Source organism: Hippopotamus amphibius, chromosome 6 (assembly GCF_030028045.1).
Source record: "Hippopotamus amphibius kiboko isolate mHipAmp2 chromosome 6, mHipAmp2.hap2, whole genome shotgun sequence".
NCBI classification, from domain to species: Eukaryota; Metazoa; Chordata; class Mammalia; order Artiodactyla; family Hippopotamidae; genus Hippopotamus; species Hippopotamus amphibius.
The window spans coordinates 104,653,742-104,673,168 of record NC_080191.1 but is presented as its reverse complement, the minus strand read 5'-3'; the positions used below and the strand labels follow the sequence as shown (position 1 = coordinate 104,673,168).

The 19,427-nt window shown below is 36.7% G+C and overlaps 1 protein-coding gene across 12 annotated transcripts in view; it reads left to right on the top strand.

Moving 5' to 3' along the window:
- The window catches only part of TBC1D5 (TBC1 domain family member 5), a 556,466-nt gene that overhangs the window by 4,485 nt on the left and 532,554 nt on the right, over nucleotides 1-19,427 (top strand). The gene's annotated exons all lie outside the window — the stretch shown is intronic.

Here is a 19,427-nt window from a genome sequence, read left to right as displayed (position 1 = left end):
TGATATTTGTGTCTGTTTTTTTGTGACAGTACCATCCTGTTTTGATTACTGTAGCTTTGTAATATGGTTTGAAATCAGGGAGCATGATATCTCCAGCTCTGTTCTTCTTTCTCAAGATTATTTTGGCTATTTGGGGTCTTTTATGTTTCCATGCAAATATTAGAATTATTTGTTCTAGCTCTGTGAAAAATGCCACTGGTATTTTGATAGGGATTGCATTGAATCTGTAGGTTGCCTTGGGTAGTATGGCCATTTTAACAATAATACTTCCTCCAGTCCATGAACATGGTATATGTTTCTATCTGTGTTGTTGATTTCCTTCATCAGTAACTCATAGTTTTCTGAGTCTAGATCTTTTACATTCTAGTTACATTTATTCTTAGGTATTTTATTCTTTTTTGACGTGATTATAGATGTGATTAACTTACTACTTAATTTTTCTTTTGGATAGTTTTTTAATGTATGGAAATTCAGATTTCTGTATATTAATTTTACATTCTGTGACTTGACCAAATTCATTGATAAGTTCTAGTAGTTCTTTGGTGGCATCTTTATGATTTTCTGTGGATAGTATCGTGTCATCTGCAAACAGTGACAGTTTTACTTTTTCCTTTCCAATTTGGATTCCTTTTATTTTGTTTTTCTTGTCTGATTGTTGTGGCTAGGACTTCCAATACTATGTTGAATAAAAGTTCCAATATTATGTTGAATAAGAGTGTTGAGAGTGGGCATCCTTGTCTTGTTCCTGATCTTAGAGGAAATGCTTTCTTTACTATTGAATATGATGTTGGCTGTAGGCTTGTTGTATATAATCTTTATTATGTTGAGGTAAGGTCCCACTATACCCACTTTGTTGAGAGTTTTTATCATAAATGGATGTTGAATTTTGTCAAAAGCTTTTTCTGCACCTTATTGAGATGATTATCTGATTTTTGTACTTCACTTTGTTAATGTGGTGTATCACATTAATGGATTTGCAGATATTGAACAATCCTTGCATTCCTGGAGTAAATTCCAGTTGATCATGGTGTATGTTCCTTTTAATGTATCGATGGATTTGATTTGCTAATATTTTGTTGAGGATTTTTGCATGTATGTTCATCAGTGATATTTGTCTGTAATTTTCTTTTTTTTGTATATCTTTGACTTGGTATCAGGGTGATGCTGGCTTCATAGAATGGGTTCAGAAGTGTTCCTTCCTCTGCAATTTTTTTGGAATAGTTTGAGAAGGGTAGGTGTTAACTCTTCTCTAAGTTTTTGGAAGAATTCATCTATGAAGCTATATGGTCCTGGACTTTTGTTTGTTGGGAGTTTTTAAAATTCCTTCATTACTGTTAATTGGTCTGTTCACATTTTCTGTTTCTTCTTGGTTCAGTCCTGGGAGATTGTACCTTTTTAAGAACTTGTCTGTTTCTTCTAGGTTGTCCATTTATTGATGTATAATTGTTCATAGTAATCTCTTATGATCCTTTTCATTTCTGTGGTGTTGGTTGTAACTTCTTTTTCGTGTCTGATTTCCATTTGCATGGAGTACCTTTTTTAATCCCCGTCAGTCTGTGTGTGTCTTTACAACTGAAGTGAGTGTCTTTTTAGGCAACATGTATATGGGTCTTATTTTGTATCTATTCGGCTACTCTTTGTCTTTTGATTGGAGCATTTAATCCATTTATATTTAAAGTAATTATTGGTAGATGTATACTAATTGCTGTTTTGTAATTGTTTTCTTGTTTTTTCATAATTATTTTTGTTCCTTTTTTCTCCTTTTGATTTGATGACTATCTTTAGTGTTATTTTTGGATTCATTTTTCTTTTTTGCATGTGTATCTAGTATAAATTTTTGGTTTGTGATTAACATGAGGTTTATGGGTTTGCGTGTTTGTGTATGTGTATGTGCGATGAACATAACCAAGCTGATGCAAATGATTTTCAGCACTTGATTTGGATATTTTGAGTATGTTGGTTCTCTCCTGTGTGGTATGACATTGATTGTTCTCAATTAATGTCTCAATTTGATTGCTATTAACTTCAACTGGTGTACCCGACTGTGTAGCATCATCATCCAGTGAGAAATCTCCAGCATGAAACTTTGCAAACCACTTTTTAACATTCGATCAGTTACAGAACCTTTTCCATCACTGCACAAATCTTTTTTTGCATTTCTGTTCATTATTACCTTTCTTGAAATAATAAAGCATAATATGGCGAAATTGTTGCTTTTTTTCTTCCATCTTCAATATTAAAATGGCTACACAAAAATTCACTGATTTTGAGAAGTCTTTTTTTAAATGCATGCTGATATGACAGCGGTCACATACACTCTAACAAAATTATTTCAAATGAAGTTAAAGACAACTAAGTGCTACTACAGCCATCTTGTGGAAAAAACCAAATGAACCTTTTGGTCAACCCAATACATGTTCATCGTGTGTGTGTGTGTGTGTGTGTGTGTGTGTGTGTGTATGATTGTTTTAGGTTCAAATGTGTTTTAACAACCCTGCATTTTTAACCCCTCCCCCCAGTTTACTGTTTTTGACATCATATTTTACATCCTTTTGTGTATCTCTTAACTATTTGTTGTGGATGATTTCATAATTTTTGTCCCTTTACCTTTCTACCAGCTTTATAAGTGATTGGTGTACTACCTTTACTGTAAAGGTAGTAAACCTTTACCAATGAGTTTTCCTTTTGTAATGTTCGTATTTCTAGTTGTGGCATTTTATTTTTTTGATTAGACAAGTCCCTTTGACATTTCTTTTAAGACTAGTTTAGTGGTGCTGAACTCTTTTATCTTTTATCTTTTGCTTGCCTGTAAAACTTAGATCTCTCCATCAGAGCTGAATGACAGCTTTGCCAACAAATGACAGATTTGTTGATGGTAGGTTTTTCCCTTTCGTCATTTAAGCTGTATTGTGCCACGCCTTCCCTGCCTGTGATGTTTCTGCTAAGAAGTCAGGTTATAGCCTTGTTGGAGTTTTCTCATATATAACTTGTTGCTTTTTGCTTGCTGCTTTTAATATTCTCTCGTTCTTTAATTTTTGCCATTTAAGATACAGTGTGTTTTGATGTGATCCTTTTTGGGTTGATCCTGCTTAGAATTCTCTGTGCTTCCTAGATCTGGGTGCCTGTTTCCTTTCCCAGGTTAGGGAAGTTTTTAGCTATTATATTTTCAAATACGTTATTTGCCCCTTTCTCTCTTCTCCATCTGGGACCCCTTTAACGTGAATGTTAGTACACTTGATGATATCATAGAAGTCCCTTAAACTGTCCTCACTTCTTTTTCTTTTTTCTGTTCAGCTTCAGTGATTTCCACTACTGGCTTCTAGCTTACTGATCCATTCCTCTGTATCATTTAGTCGACTGTTGATTCTTTTTAGCGTATTTTTCATTTTAGCTATTGTACTCTTCACCTCTGTTTGGTTCTCCTTTATATTTCCCAACTCTTTGTTGAAAACTTCTCACTTCTCATTTTGTTTATTTAGTCTTTTCCTGAGTTACTTGGTCATCTTTACAATCATTGCTTTTTACTTTTATTGGGTAGGTTGCTTACCCCCACTTCACTTAGTGGGGTTCACTTCACTTCTGGAATTTTATTTTGTTCCTTTGTTTGGAACATATTCTGCTGTCACCTTATTTTGCCTAGTTTGCTGTTTTTATTTCTGTGTACCTGGTAGGTTGGTTACATTTTCTGATCTTGGACAAGAGGCCTTTTGTAGGAGGAATCCTGTGTTTCCCAGCAGTGCACTCTACTCTAGTCACCAGAGCTGTATGCTCTAGGGGACACCTCTGTAGGCTGTGTGGGTCCTTCTGTTGTGGCGGGCTGACTACTACTGGTGGTCTGATAGACATGACTGGCCCTTGGTCTGGTTGGTAGGGCTGGGTCATGAGACAGCTGGCTGTGGGTTCCTTGTGGGGTGGTCCAGCAGCTGGTGCTGACTGACTGATGGGTGGAGCTGGGTTCTGGTGTGGGTTCGGTTCCAGGAGGTCCTAGCACTAGAGTCTGTTTGCTGGTGGGTGGGGCCGGTTCCTGACATGGCTAGCTGTGGGGTCTGAGGTGTTCCAGGGCTGCTGTTGACCATGGTGAGGGAGGCTGGATTGTAGGATGGCTGGCTGAGGGATCCACGGTGTCTTGGAGCTTGGGTTATGGGTGCTGATGGGTGGGGTTGGGGACCAGGGGCTCCTGGGACTAGTTCTGGGCTCCTGCTGGATGGACCCAGGTCCTAGGTTCTCTGGCTGCAGGGCCTTGGGGGTCCTAGAGCTGATGTCTGCCCTTTGGTAGGGGTGGGGGCAGTTCCTGACAGCTGGCTGTGGCTTCTGGCTTGTCCTGAAGCTCATGTTGTCTTCTTGGTGGGTGGAGCTGGGGCCCAAGGCATCCTGGGGCTGGTGCCCACCCAGTGGTGGGTGAGTCTGGGTCTTGAGGCTAGTGCCAGCCCACTTGTGGGCAGATTCATGTATGACAGTATTTTTTAAGTGCTTACTAAGTGCCAGGCACTGTTCTAAGCGCTTTATTTATTGTTATTCATTTAATCCTTAAAACAACCTTGAAGGAAACTGAAGCAGAGAGAGGATAAAAGTTTCAAGCCAGCACAGAGCTGGGAGTGCATGCTTTTGACGGTCTTCTCTTTGTTGTATTTTAGGAGAAAATAAGTGAATAATACTCTTTTAAATTCCTTTTTCCTAGTACTGATGAGAATTATGAGCTTGACTTTCATTTTAGAATTCAAATTTGTCATACTTTTTAAAAAAAATTCCCATTTTATCCCACTTCAGAATGAAGAATTGCCTCAATGCTTATAATCTTTTCTGAATAAGACAATGACATTTGCAATGGTTTATTTTGTTTGTGCTTGTTTGCTGTACTAACTCTCTAATTTGTTTGTCACTGTTAAAAGTGAAAGTGGTATCTGTTTCCTTTTGATTCTGCAAGTTTTGAGTCCTTCATTTCCTGCCTGTGCCAGTCTCTCCTCCCTTCCCCCTCTCTGCATACATGGTAGATTTGTTCTGTTTTTGTTATTGTAGCCTTTAGGATTTTGAGAGGGAGTAGTGGAGTTAGACTTTTTACTTGTCCAGTAGGGACAGTAAGCAGCTGAGCGCTGGTCATCATCATATTTAACACTGAGAAGGTAAAAATGACAACCTTACCATAAAGGATGGTATTTTAAGTTGAATAATTTGTTTCATAAAAATGTATATACCATCTGTCCCCCAGCCCCTTTCTGTCTCAGACCACTGAAAACGTTGTCTCATATCAGCAGCGGTCTGAGGATTGGTGCTTGTACATCTGGTCTAAGACATTTCTCTTTACACGGACAGATGATCAAAACGGCAGTGCTATGCCAGTGTGTGCACTAGAACTTGAGAACTGAGAGGTTGTGAATGGGGGCAGTTGTGGGAGGGGAAAGAGAGGGGGTGGGGATTGTTGTGGGGAGCGCCTGTGGCTAATTCCAGTGGCGTCAATTTTCTGTTAACTGGGGTAATAGCAAGTTTGAGAAGGAAGTCAGCATAACAGCAGATCTGTGTGGTGTTTTCTGTGTGCTCATTCTCTGTTTTGGTGTCTCTCGTAATGCCATGCTGGCCAGGTACTTAACCTCACAGTGCCTCACTTTTCTCATCTTTTAAATGAAGGTAGTTATAGAAACTACCTCACAGAGCTGTCTTGAGGATTAAATGAGTATATGTGTATGTTCCTGTGTTTGTACATAGTATACATGTGTTATACCTATGCTGCTTGTTTTATGTTACATGTGTAAATGTTATACACATATATATGTATGTAACATACATATACGTAAACAGTTGTCCCTTGATGTTGGTGGGGGATTGGTTCCAGGACCATTATGGATACCAAAATCTGTGGATGTTCAAGTCCCTTATATAAAATGGCATAGTATTTGCATATAATATACACACATCCTCCCACATACTTTAAATCTCTCTGCATTACTTGTAATACCTAATGCAATGTAAGTACTATGTAAATGGTTGCCAGAGCCAGGCAAATTCAAGGTTTGCTTTTTTAGACTTTCTGGAATTTTTTTCCCCCTAAATGTTTTTGATTCACTATAGATTAAATCTACAGATGAGGAACCAGAGTATATGGAGGGCCAACTGTATAAGTACATAAAATGCTTAGACTGTGTCTGGCACATAGGTAATGCTGTCATCTGAGTGTTACATACTGTGTTCTCCTGTGGGTAATCTGCAGTGGTTGATCATATCCACATGCTCAAGACTGACTATATTTGAATAACTTAATGAAGATCACACATTTATTTGGTAGAAGGCTGTAGGGCCAAGAAAACAAAGTTTTTACTTTTTGGATGAAAATATGAAATTGGTGTGGTAATGATTTTATCCCTTTGGAGATTTAAATATGAATAAGTATGATTTGGCAGCTCAGATATTTCAAAACAAGTAAGTAAGGCTGTAGAAATAATAAAAGTTGGTTTTGGTGGTGGTATAAAAGGATTAGTTTAAAATTTTCAAGTGTAGTGTTTTGAAGCCCAGAACAAGATAACCTTTTTCTGGAGGTCTCTCTGATTATAACTTTTACCTTCCTCGACTAACTTGTTTGCTCCTTGAAATAATTCATCTTTCTTTGCATCCTCCAAACTTGGTCTGCTGTCCCTTATCTGAAACCCATGGTGGCATGTATGTCTCAGAAGTGAAAAGTTTCTGGAATTTAGAAAATTAATATGGTGCATGTGCTGTATATTGTGAAACCTCCTGTGGATAGGAGCAGTCACCCCATAATCAGGCACGTTAATTTTCCCAGTGAAATTATATATCTTCACACTAAGTAAAATGAAAAAGACTACATAAAAACTTACATTAGTTAGGCCGTGTTTCTCTGACAGCTTGGAAAATAATTTTTAGTTTTGAGAGCTTTTGGGATTTTTGGAGTTGGAGGTAAGGGATTGAGTCTGTTTGTGTGTGTATTTTTCATATTTATATTCATGATAGTGCCTGTCTCCTTGAGTAGACAGAAAACTGGAGTATAGGATCTCTGTGTTAGCATTTTGCATCAGTAGTATCTGGTATAGGGCCTGGCATGCAATGGGTGCTCATTAAATGTCCATTAGTTTGGATGAAAAACATCTAAAGATAATATCATTCAGTCATTGTTCTGTGCTACATGTGGTATCTGTGGCTGACTAAATGAAAATATTTAATAATTGCAGATTTATTTTTTTAAAGTCAATTGCCTAGGAAAGGTGGTTATTAGACAACTTTTTTTTTTTTTGAAATGAGATTTGGAATAGTCATTACAGATGATTGCAAATTTTCATAAATTTGTATTGACAAGAATGCTTATCTTGACCTTTTTTATGGGTCATGAAGTCTACATTTAGAAGAATGATTTATTTTTTAAAATTGATTGGATTTAGTTGTGTATGATAATTATGATAAACCAGTTGTGGTATATCTGTCTAAAGAAAATGTTCCCATGGGTGGATATTTTAGGTCAAATAATCGCAATATGATAATCTAGATGGCTGTTAGAAAAGTGTTTTTTTTTTTTCCCCTCCCTATTACAAAGAGTAATGCTTGTTGTGGAAATTTTATAAAAATGAATCATCAAAAATAATCACCTGGACTATCGGATAGTTCTTAAAGTTCTCTTCAGGGTTATCATGCCTTGAGAGGCTGAAGATAAAGTCAGGTTTGTAGTGCAAGTACTAGTTTAGAAAGCCAGGTTACAAATGTTGGTTACCAGCAATGCTTTATGTTTTAGTGTTACTAAACATTTTGTCCCTAAGTAAGATAAAAAGGTGGAACAAAAGAAATGCGGTCTCCACTTCTAAGTAGTGGGGTCTTCAGAATAATTAGATCAGTGAGAAGTAAGCTCCCACTTCTGACATGACCACCCTGGGGGAGACACACCCGCCTGTTGATGGAGCTGGGGTGATTCAGCACTGCAAGAAGACTGAGCCCAAGTCACAGACTCTGGCTGTAGAGGCGTGCATTCTGTTTGCTGATAGCCAGTGAGGATCATAATGAACCCCTTGAGAGTTTCCCAGAATGCTACCTCTGGAGTTGTTGCAGAATCCATGAGGGGTTACTAACAGTGTATCTCTTGTCATTTTGGGATGAGATTGTGGATTGATTACCCCAGATCCCTGGTAGGATGTGGGGGTGAAGGTGGATTTGATAGGAGATGGGCAGATGGTACCACTGTGTCAGTTTTCATCTGCTGCATTCATTAAATGAGACTTCTTTTTCTTCATGAAGTCCAAGAATTGCATGGTAAGAATGCTCATTTTGATAGGTGTGTTTGTACCGTGTAGGGAGGCTTGGGATAAATTGCCTCCCTTCTCCAATCTTCATTTCTCTTAACTAATTTAGGGTTAATTTTAATTCCTTTATCCTGTGTTGTGTGTATGTAAATTGTAGCTATACACAGATAAACATGCATATATGTAGATAATATCGATTTTTTTAAATTAAAAGTGATTCTTGCTATTTTGTTGCTTGCATTTATTTTTCATTTAATATCTTATGTTACTCTTGTTACTACTTTCTCAACCATTTTCATAGTTTAGATTTAAAATTTGGCGTTTGCAGTTATTCCAGAACATGTTGAGTGGCATAGCGCGAGGTGGTACTAAAAGTTCTAAGCTTTTTGATCAGCCAGTTTTCTCAGTACTCCTTAATGAATGACGTATTCTTTCTCCATAGATACCAGAAGCTTTGTCATTTGATTTTCTATTCACTCACACAGTATTTTATTTTTTGTTGTTGTGAATAGGATTTTCCTGTGTGTGTGTGTGTGTGTGTATGTATGTGTATTTTTCCTACCAGACAATTGCTGGTTGATGTTTTATGTGTATTTATTTCATAGCCAGTCACTTTTTGACTCTGTTTATTGTCACAGCTTTTCAGTTGATTCTCTTACCTTTTCCAGGTAGGTAAGCATACCATCTGAACGAAGCCAGCCATTTTTATAGAGAGATCAAATTGTGCATTACTGTGTTGGCTTGTTGGAGTATCAAGCATCATGAGTTTCTTTTTCTGGTCAGGTGGTGTAATTTTCTACCCTTATGGTGAGTTTTCTTTTCAAGCTATGGTCCTTCTATGGTCCACTTAAAGTTCTCCAACCCAAAGCCTGTGATGGTTAAAACTGAGTGAAGTGGAGGCCTTTGGAAAGTGATCAGTAGACCAGGAGGCAGTGAAGGTGGGGCGGAATGGGACAGGTAGGGACAGGGAAGTGTCTGATAGGCCCGCTCTTCCTTCTCTGGCCCCCTTTCTAATTTCTGATTCTCTTTCTGGACTTCTTTGATTTTGTGGCTTCTTTTTAATTCTCCAGATATACCTTGTTTTCTTTCTTTCGTACAGTAGCTCCCCTTTCTACTTTGATCTAGAATACAGATGCAGCAGTCTGGAACGCAGTCCTAAGCAGTGCCTCTGATTTCCTTCCTGTTGTCACTAAAACTACTGCAAAATGCCTGAGCAGTGGCTATCATGCATCCAGCCATGCAAAGGGTGTGGCAAGACATTGATTAAACTTGGGTTTCCTTAGAAAATAAAACCACTGTTTTGGAAGCATTAACAAAATGAGAGAGAAATACTTTTATATAAAGACAAATTGGAATACAATTGTAGAGTTGTAGCTGGGTGGTTGAGGACTCCAGAGGAGACAGTGAGAGATTAGTGTTACAAAGAGAGAAGAGGTTTCTGAAGAGTCTGTTGTCTTAGCTCTCCAACCCACTTTCTTCCCTGGGCTTTAGACCTGGGGATCCGATTGCCTACTGGGTAACTCCACTTTTGGGTGGCCCACAGAAAGCTCAATTTCAGTATGTCTGCAACTGAATTTACCATCTTGTCTTAGAAAACCTATTCCCCCTCCCAAGTTTATTATGTCACTGGACAGCATCACCATCTCTCTAGTTGTTCAAGCCAGAAACCTGGCAGACGTACTTTATTCCCTTTTCCCAAATCCTCACATAAAGGTGTCAGGCTCTGTGGATGCTACCTCTTGAATCCAGTGTCTCTTTATCCCCACTACTTCTACTCTGGTGTATCATCCCTTGATCTCTAGATCATCATCTCTTGCTTATGTTTCTGTCAGGTTTTCTGACAGGTGTCCCTGTAGCCTGGTGATCTTTTTAAGCTCTCATCTGATTCTCTTATACACTATAGTGTAAAACCTTTCAGTGCAGTAGTCCCTTAGTATCCATAAGGGATTGGTTCCAGGACCGCCAGCAGATACTAAAGTCCATAGATGCACAAGTCACTTGCAGTTGGCCCATGGTATCCGCAGGTTCTGCACCCGCAGATTCAACCAACCACAAATGGAATATGCAGGGAACCCGCTTATAAGGTGGGCTGACTGCTCTCCATTACCTGTTTCTCAGTCTTGTGTCTCCTTCTTCTGCCTCCCTTATACTCTGTAATTTCACTCTAAAGTACTGAAATCATTGAGTTTTTGGAACTGCTTATGATTTTGCTTGCCTCAAGCTTGGAATATTCTCTCTCTTGATCTTACTGACTCTTGTGAGATCTGAGCTTAAATGCTACTGCTCCAGGAAGCTTCTTTTAAACCACTAGGTCTGTGTTGTGCCCTTGCTGTTGGGACAAATAACCTGTACTACTCCATAACATTTATTATGTATTAGAATTTTCTGTTTACCTAATTGCCTGTGTCCCACTTTTGACTGCTCTATGAGCTCCAAGGCCATGTACATCATCTTTACTCATATTCCTGGTGCTGTGCTTATTAAAAGGTGTCCCATAACAGGTACTGTTCTAGGTGCTGAAAATAGAGCAGTAAATAAGAAGCTGTTGCAGTTATTAACAGCTGTGTGGTAAGCCACTCCAGACCCTACTAGCTTAAGACAACAGTGATATTTATTTACTCATGATTTTATAATTTGTGTAGGACTTAGTAGGGGAGGTTTATCTCTGTTTCACTTGGTGTCAGCTCATTGGAGGTCCTGGTTTGCACTTCTAAGATGGCTCACTCACGAGGCTGGCAGTTGTGCTGGCTGCTGTTTGGAAGCTGAACTATGGCTGTTGATCACAGCCCCTACCCGAGGCCTCTCCACGTGGCCTGGGTGTGACTGGTGGGCTCTGAGAGTGAGTGTCCTAAGAACAAGCATTCTAAGAGGAAGGAAGCAAGAAGCAGCCAATGTTCTAAACGATTAGGCTTAAAACTGATGAGCGTTGCTTCTACTGTAATTTATTGATTAAATAGATGCTTAGCCCAGACTCAATGGGAGGAGAATTAAACTCCATCTGCTAGTGGGGAAAGTAACAGAAAATTTATGACCATGTTTAATCCACTACACAGACCTAAAAGACAGACAAAAAATAAAACTATAAAAATTATTGGATGAGTTAATTCATCTATACTTTTCAGTCTCCTGAGAATCAAGATAATAATATATCATTAATTTAAAAAAAAGTACAATATAAAGTGAAATTTTAGGACTTCCCTGGTGGCACAGTGGTTAAGAATCCGCCTGCCCATGGAGGAGACACGGGTTCAAGCGCTGGTCTGGAAGGATCCCACATGCTGAGGAGCAACTAAGCCTGTGCGCCACAACTGCTTAGCCTGTACTCTAGAGCCTGCGAGCCGCAACTACTGAGCCCACATGCTGCAAGTACTGCAGCCTGTGTGCCTAGAGCCCATGTTCCGCAACAAGAGAAGCCACTTCAATGAGAAGCCCATGTACTGCAGGAAAGAGCAGCCCCTGCTCTCTGCAACTAGAGAAAGCCCGTGTGCAGCAACGAAAACCCAGTGCAACCAAAAGTAAAACTAAATAAATAAATAATAAAATAATCCTTAAAAAAAAAAAAAACCCAAAAGCAAAAGAGTCTCAGAATAAGAAAAGATATTGCTCTATGAAGGAAGAACCAATTTCACTAAAAACATTTACTTAGAGAATAAAAATTCAGAAAATTACATGTATATATATAAAGAGAAATTTTAAAATAACTTCAATTCCCATTCTTCTTAATAATTACATTTCTTTTTCTATTATTATTTATATAGTTTCTTAATTTTTTAATTGTGCATATAACTGTTTTAATTGGTTTTGTGTTCTGTTTTTAAATTTTATCTTTCATAAGTCCTCATGCATTGATGTTATATTTCTAGGTATATTTTTAGAAGTAAGATTATTGTATCTAAGGGTATATGTATAATGTAGATTTTGATACCAATTGCCAAACTTCTAATAGATAATGTTAATTTTTACCCCAACTTTTAGTGCAGGGTATAAATTACATTTGCTCATGATCTTGCTACCAGAAGGTATTGTAAATCATTGCTTTTGGGTTAACCTGTTGGCAAAAGTTGATAGGTTGCTTTTATTCTTATTTATTTGATGCCTACTTAAGCCCTTTGTCCATTTTTTGGTGGTGTTTATTTTCTTTTATTATTGATTTTCAAGAGCTTTTTTTTTTATGTTGCAGATTTGAACTCTGCCTATTACATGTATTATAAATATTCTCAATTTTGTTTTTCTATTTTGCTTATACATTTAAAAAGTTCTTATGAAGAATTTTATTACATTTTTATGTAATTCCATATATTAGTGTTTTTCTTTATGATTTTTTTTCCTGGCAGAAGCAAGATTGAACTCAGTTATCCCTTTTTTGTCATCTTTTTTGCAACTGGTCAATCTTTCAGTACTTCCAAATATAGAATTTTTGTACATATTGCTGAGGTGAGGGGGAGGACTCAGTAGATCAATAAATTCCTTAGCAATTATACAGATGTCTATTTGGGGAATTAACTTCAGAATCTTGTCCATCTCTTAACTGTCTTAAAATAGAATTGATATGCTTTGGGATTTGGCAAATTTCTGTCCTAGACAGTACCAGAGAATCAAGAATAAAGATAAATTGTTCCTTGGTGTCAGTGTTACTCTTTCCCACAAAGTGATTGAAATATGAAAATATGAAACCTTTTAAAATTGAAAAGAGGCTAATATGGCCAGCTAGGTTATATGGATAGAGGAATGCCTGGAAAAGAATTAGAAATGCCAGAAAATGGTCCATTTTTTTCTTCTTTTTTTTCTCCTGAAAAGCTAACATGACAAAAAACAAATTACCAGGCCAAAATCTACATGAAATTAGGAGTTGAGAGAAGTAAGCAGAATATTAAAAATTCTTTTCCTCTGAGGACATTTGCCATATTCTAGGGAACTTTAACTTTGGTTTTGAGGACCTCATACGGCACAGGGTATAGAAATTAAAGCCTAGATAGGACCAAGGGGAGGAGTTTAATAGGAAATTCCTTCTCTATAAAACTGAGACTCCAAAGAAGTATGTCTATAGAGTAAGGTTAAACTAAGTTTAAAACCCTTCCCATACTCTTGATCTCAGGAGCCTGTAAGAATAGTTGTCTTGGACCTGAAAAAACACCTATTCTTAAGAAGTTAAAACCAGAGGTCTTCCCTCCTCTTCATTTGCAGCTCATATTTAGTGTGACTTGGGTGGTACAAACCTCACCTCAAGTTGTGAATTTAAAGTGGTTCTAGGTGCCTGGGAGAAGCACATGAAAATCCTTTCAGGTAGAATACATTTTTATCTTAGGTCCTAGGAAATTCCCGGAAATAATTTTCCAGAGATTTAGCCCACAGTAAAATATAACCAAGCACACAAGGAAACAAGGCACCATGAGTGAGAAGCAGCAGAAACAATTGACAGAAGTATTGGCCCTCAGAAATTTCAGATTCTGGAATGATTATGAAACAACTGTTTATTACGTTTACATGAAGATGGAAAATATCTGTGGGGAACAAGAAATTTAGCAGATTTGAAAAAGACCTGAATAAAACTTCTAAAAATAGAAATAATAATTATAATGAAAAACTCAGTGGGTTGGTTAATGGTAAATTAAATAGAAAAGAGAATTAATGAACTGGACATAGAGAAGAAATTATTCAGAATGTAGCACAGAAAGACAAGGAAATGGGAAAAAAGAAAGGAATTAAGATTTATAGAACACAGAAAGAGAAGGTCTAACAGTATTTCATAAGTTTTCTGATTGTAGAAGGGAGAAATAATGGGAGAGGAGGCATGTTTGAAGCTACAGTAGCTGAAGCTTTTCCAGAACTGATGAAAAACACCAGTTTACAAATCAAGTAAGTTCAGAGAAATACAAGCAGAATTGCTAAGAGAGAGAGAGAGATACATCTATACACATCATAGTGACATGGAGAGCACCAGCAATGAGGAGAACATTTTAAAAGCTGGCAGCAAACAAAAGACAGACTACCTTTAAAGTAGCTGTGGCAGTTATGCTGACAGCAGGAGCAGAAATGGAAGTCAGTGGGATGATATCTCAAGTGTGCTGGGAAAAAATTGCCAGCTTAGTATTCTGTGCCCAATGAAAATACATTTCGAGAGTAAGGGTGAACTACTAATGACATTGTCAGACAGAATTGCAAAATAGTATTCTCTGCAATAATGTTGTAAAGAAAACATGGATAGATACATTTTTGGATTGATTCTGGTATTTAGAATGAAGGATTCTAATAGAACTAAGCAGTTCTGAGCTTCACATAGTTATTTTATTCTTAGAAAATTATTGTGTAAACAGAGATACTGTTTGGCAATATTTTTACCAATGTAATACTCCAACTTTTGGATCTCTGTTCAGAATCTTCAGTGTTGTTGTAGGAAACCTTTTGCAGTGATTAATGCATACCTTTCAGTCTTGCTGAATCAATAATGTAACTTTTAATATCCATATTTTAAACCTTAAAAGTTACATTATTATTCATTATAAATATTAATATACAAATATTCATTAATATTCATGTTTCAAATATTAAAAGTTAAGTCAAGAAGCATTTGGGGAAAATTGTGTCTTGATATTTGCAAAAATAATTCCTGGAAATGACTTAATTCTCATCCCCCAGTCCCAAACTCAGATTTCTGGAAAAAAAGTAGTGGGAGGTGCTTTTTAACCCATGAATAAGGTTAGTATAAATAAGAGTCTGGAATAGTGGGAAGAACAAATAGATGTTAAAGTTAGTCAGATGGGCGGACGTTAAAATCTGGCTCCACCATTTAGTAATTCAGTCTTGGTCATGTGACTTGACCTTTCTGACACTTAGTTTTCTTAGTGAAATGGGGATAAGACTACCTTGCAGGTATATCCTGGGGAATAGAGTAGTGTTTGTAAAAAGCCCTTAGTACAGTCCCTGGATCTAGTGAGTTCTCAAGTCACTGTTGCTGTTGAGTGACAGAACAGTGCATTGAATCTGGCAAGGAATTTGGAATTGTTTATTGTACAGATGACATGAAAAAGTTGATCGTACTTTTCATGTTGAAGAGTCATGGACACTGAAAGTAATGAGAAATTTTTTTGAAGTTAAGAAATTGTCAGAATGTAGCTTCACTCAGTTGAGCACGTGGTTAATTTTGTTTCACATCAGCTGTGTCCACTGCCTAAAGGTTAGGCCGCTTGGCCTTCTTCACAGCAGGTGAGAAGAAAAGATCACATTAGTGGCTTGCTTTATAAAGTTAAAAAGATTTCCAGCCACAATGCTATATATATATAATATATATATATAATATATGTATATGTATGTATGTGTGTATATATATGCATATGTATATGTGTATGTATTTTATGCTTTAGTTTTCAGACGTTAAATAAATTCCCTGGCCTCTGATAATTTAGAGTGAGAGCTATTAGAGTACCCTACCCTAGTTACTGCTATTTGAATTGGGAAATCTAACTTCTAGAAAATACTTAGATCTAGATTTTCCTTTCTCTGCTTCTTGTTTATAGTCAAGACATGAATAGAATCTTTTATTATGTGGAATTGAAGAGGAAAATTAGAAACTTGCACTCAACTAAAAATAACTCCATACTTGTTCTGCTTTTGAAAATTATGCTTGCTGAGCCAACCCCCCCCCCCCCAAAAAAACAGGATGATCTAGCAATCCAATGTAACCATAAGATGTTTTGCTAAAAATGGAATGTTCTGCACCTGCTCTTGTAAGTTTCTGTTTGGAAACTTCTGTGTTCTGTAAACCAAGTAACCAATCTACCCATGCTAACTGTAAAGATGTGCACTGACCCCTATAAAAGTAAAACTCATTGTGAGCTCTGGGCCCAGAACTTTGGAGTGTTAGCTCATCTGGGGCCCCCGGCTTAATAAACCTGAGTTCTCCAACCCTCCAAGCGTGGTGCTTCCTTTCTTGATGGACCAATTTCTGCAACAGAATTACTTGTGCACCCTGCAGGTTATTTTCTAGTTTTTTCTTTGTTCATTTTCCCCTCATTGAGTGGAGATAACTATGTAGAATGTGTTAGTCTTTCATGAAGTTCTAGGATTTCCATTCAAATACCTTGGAAGTAAATTGGGTAAAGTTAGTGACACAACTTTATCTAAATATACACATGTGCTTCCTATTAAACAGCATAAACATTTTAATTTTCTTGATTTCCTTTTGACACTTATGTGATGCAGAGACTGAGCAGCAGCACCTTTTTGTGCAGTTAGATCATGTTATGCTGGTGTTTGTGTGGTGCTGCTTTCGATCTGGGAGGTAATCTCTTATAATCACAAACTTTAAAGAATGTTAAGATTATATTTTCTGAACTTGATGTATTTTGCATTAGTAAAAATGTATAGGATTAGAAGAGACCGTGTGAGACTCCTGTAGACATTTTTTTTTTCTTGTTTATATTTGACTTTGTATTTCGTATTTTGAGCTTTGGTTGTTTATATTTCACAGGCTGGTAATTTCTTCTTAACTAGTGGTTGTATGATGTGAAAAATTATAGATTAAATTTGAACGAGCCCTGGTTTTGTCTTTTATCTTCTCCAATCTTTTATATCAATATTTTGAAAATGAGTGTTATTTCATGATATCAAACTCTATGTGAATCAAAGTCATTCCTCACAGGAATAAAAATTACTAGTATAGTCTGTAAGTTAGGGTTTATTCATGCATCTCCTTAGTACTCTAGTTTGACTTTTTCACAACACCAAAGAGATTTTTAGGTACAATCATATCTTCACTTTCTACAACACTATTAAGATAGGTTTAACAAAAGCAGTCTAGTTTTAAGTTCATCTAATAGTCCATTTTTTAAAAGAACACTAGATAAATAGGCTTTTCTATTTTCTAACGATTGCTTAAGTAAAATAAATAATCCTATCAGGTTTTACTAGGTTACTTTTGTGGTGTTTTGCTGAGAAAACATTCCACTTATAACATATTAAGTATTGTAACATTTTAGATTTTTAATGGGAAACAATGTAGTCTCTCCTTCATGGCCTAGCAATATGGGTGGCTGCTGTAGAGTTCTGCAGAAAGCTTTAGTTGCAACATTGCAGTATTTTTGGTCTTGAATATTAATTATCTTCTATAAAATAGTTATGCAAGAAATTAGTTAGAAATCATTGCTCTAATGAAATCAATGAAATTTGGTGACAACAAATATTTTTCATTATTAAGTTGATTATATCTATAAACCTTCCATAGTTGATGATACCGAGGGATTATTGTTAATAATGTTAGCTGTGACGACATTGTGGTTGTGTAAAAAGAAGTCTGTAGTTTTTATATTGTTTAAGTAAGTTGGGGTAAAATGATAGAAAGCTAGGGACAGGTGAATAAATATAGAAAAATTAGCTAATTTGTTGAGTCTGGGTCATGTATGTATAGGGGTCATTATTTTCATTTCTTTTCTATATGTTTACAAATTGTTCCTATAAAAAGCAATTACAGTTTACCAGGGGCCAGGGAGGGGTAATAGGGAGTTACTGTTTTAATTGGTGTAGAGTTTCTGTTTGGGATGGTAAAAAAGTTCTGAAAATGAATTGTGGTGACGGTGGCACAACACTGTGAATGTACTCAATGCTACTGAATTTTACAGTTAAAATGGTTAGAAATGGTAAATTTTAATTTTTATTAAAAATTATTATATTTCACCATAGTAATTAAAGTACAGATAATCCCACAAGCCATCATACTTTAGGGTGAACCTTTGGGGGCATGTGGTGCCTTCTTTTCCCCCCTCCTTTTCTTGTTCTCATTAACTTTTTCCTCCTTCAGTATGGAGAGCAAGAGGAAGGAAAAGCACTCCTGTCACCTCGGCACTTCCTTAACAGGGTTAGATTCTAGAGTGGTGTCCTAGAGTGCTCGTTAACAGTTTGTGAGGTCCGTTTACTGGATTGCTTCCAACATTTAAAACAAATTTGAAAATATCCAGTGCATTGTGCACAGTGAGTGTAAATGTGGTTATCAGTACATTTTTGTTGTAGTTCTGTAACACGTGTGTGTACTGAGTTGTGATGTGAAGTGCATTCTTTCAATGGAGTGGGCATTAAAAAAAAAAAAAAGTAGTGTGGAGGATACTGGGGACCACATAGCAACTAGAGAGGAAATGTCAAAATTTGCACAAAGTGCCTGGGATAGTAACTCAGATTTCAGCGAGTTTTCAGACATTCATCAGACAACTGGGAGGAATAATTAACCAAGATCTTACAAGGCTATTCTATCAGCATATGATGATAAGTTGTATACAAAGTGAACGGAGTAGGTTGGGTGGTGGCTCAGACATGCTGATCTCGTTTTAGGGCTTTTGTATTAGTAAGAAATGTTTATTAATTGGTAATTTAATTAATCGGGTAGGTCCTTGTAATCTGTTTATGTGCAGAGCTTGCACATTGTAGGTGTTTACAAGCTCTCTTTATATTTATTCAAGAAGTATTACGTATATTAAAAACGCGTGAAAGTTTCATAATATTGTTCCGAGAAAGCAAGGGAGAACCAGACACTAGAGCCAGACAAGACTGAACTTGAATTTTGCTTCTCATGTTTGTTGCAACAATTATGTAACCGTTTTGGGTTTCCATTTCCTTATTGTGGTAGTGCCTGATGCTGTTTTAGGTAAAATGAGGTGATTTACATAAGATGCCTGGCAGTTCATAGCTGCTTAGGAAATGCTTATTGTTTTTAAGGTCAAATTCCTCTTTCTTTACAGATTTCATTCTTTTAAAGTCTGCAACCTTAATCTTTTGCTTTAGTTTGGGGATTGTTGTGTAATACTATTTTTCAGTGGAGGTAAAGAACAAACTATTTCAGTGATTAAGAAATATGTTTAGTGTCAAAATAAAAACAAATAATAAATGTTCCCTCTACTCTAAAGTGTTTCGTTTCCTGAGATATTTTCTGGAAGGTGAGTTAGACTGGCTCTATTTAAGGAATTTCAGTTAACCATTACATGAAAGGGGAGTCACCAAATCCTGTAATAATCAGTTGTTAACACTGAACTGTTTACAAATTGTGCCTTTATTCCTTATGTTTAAGCAACTCTTTTCAAATTTAACATTTTATGATCTTGTAAAAAATATGAAATAAGATTAATTGTTAAAGGTATATCTTTTAACTGGATTTGTTTTGGGAAAGGACTGAATTTTGTGGATTTGAATATGTCACTGACAGGAGGTCTT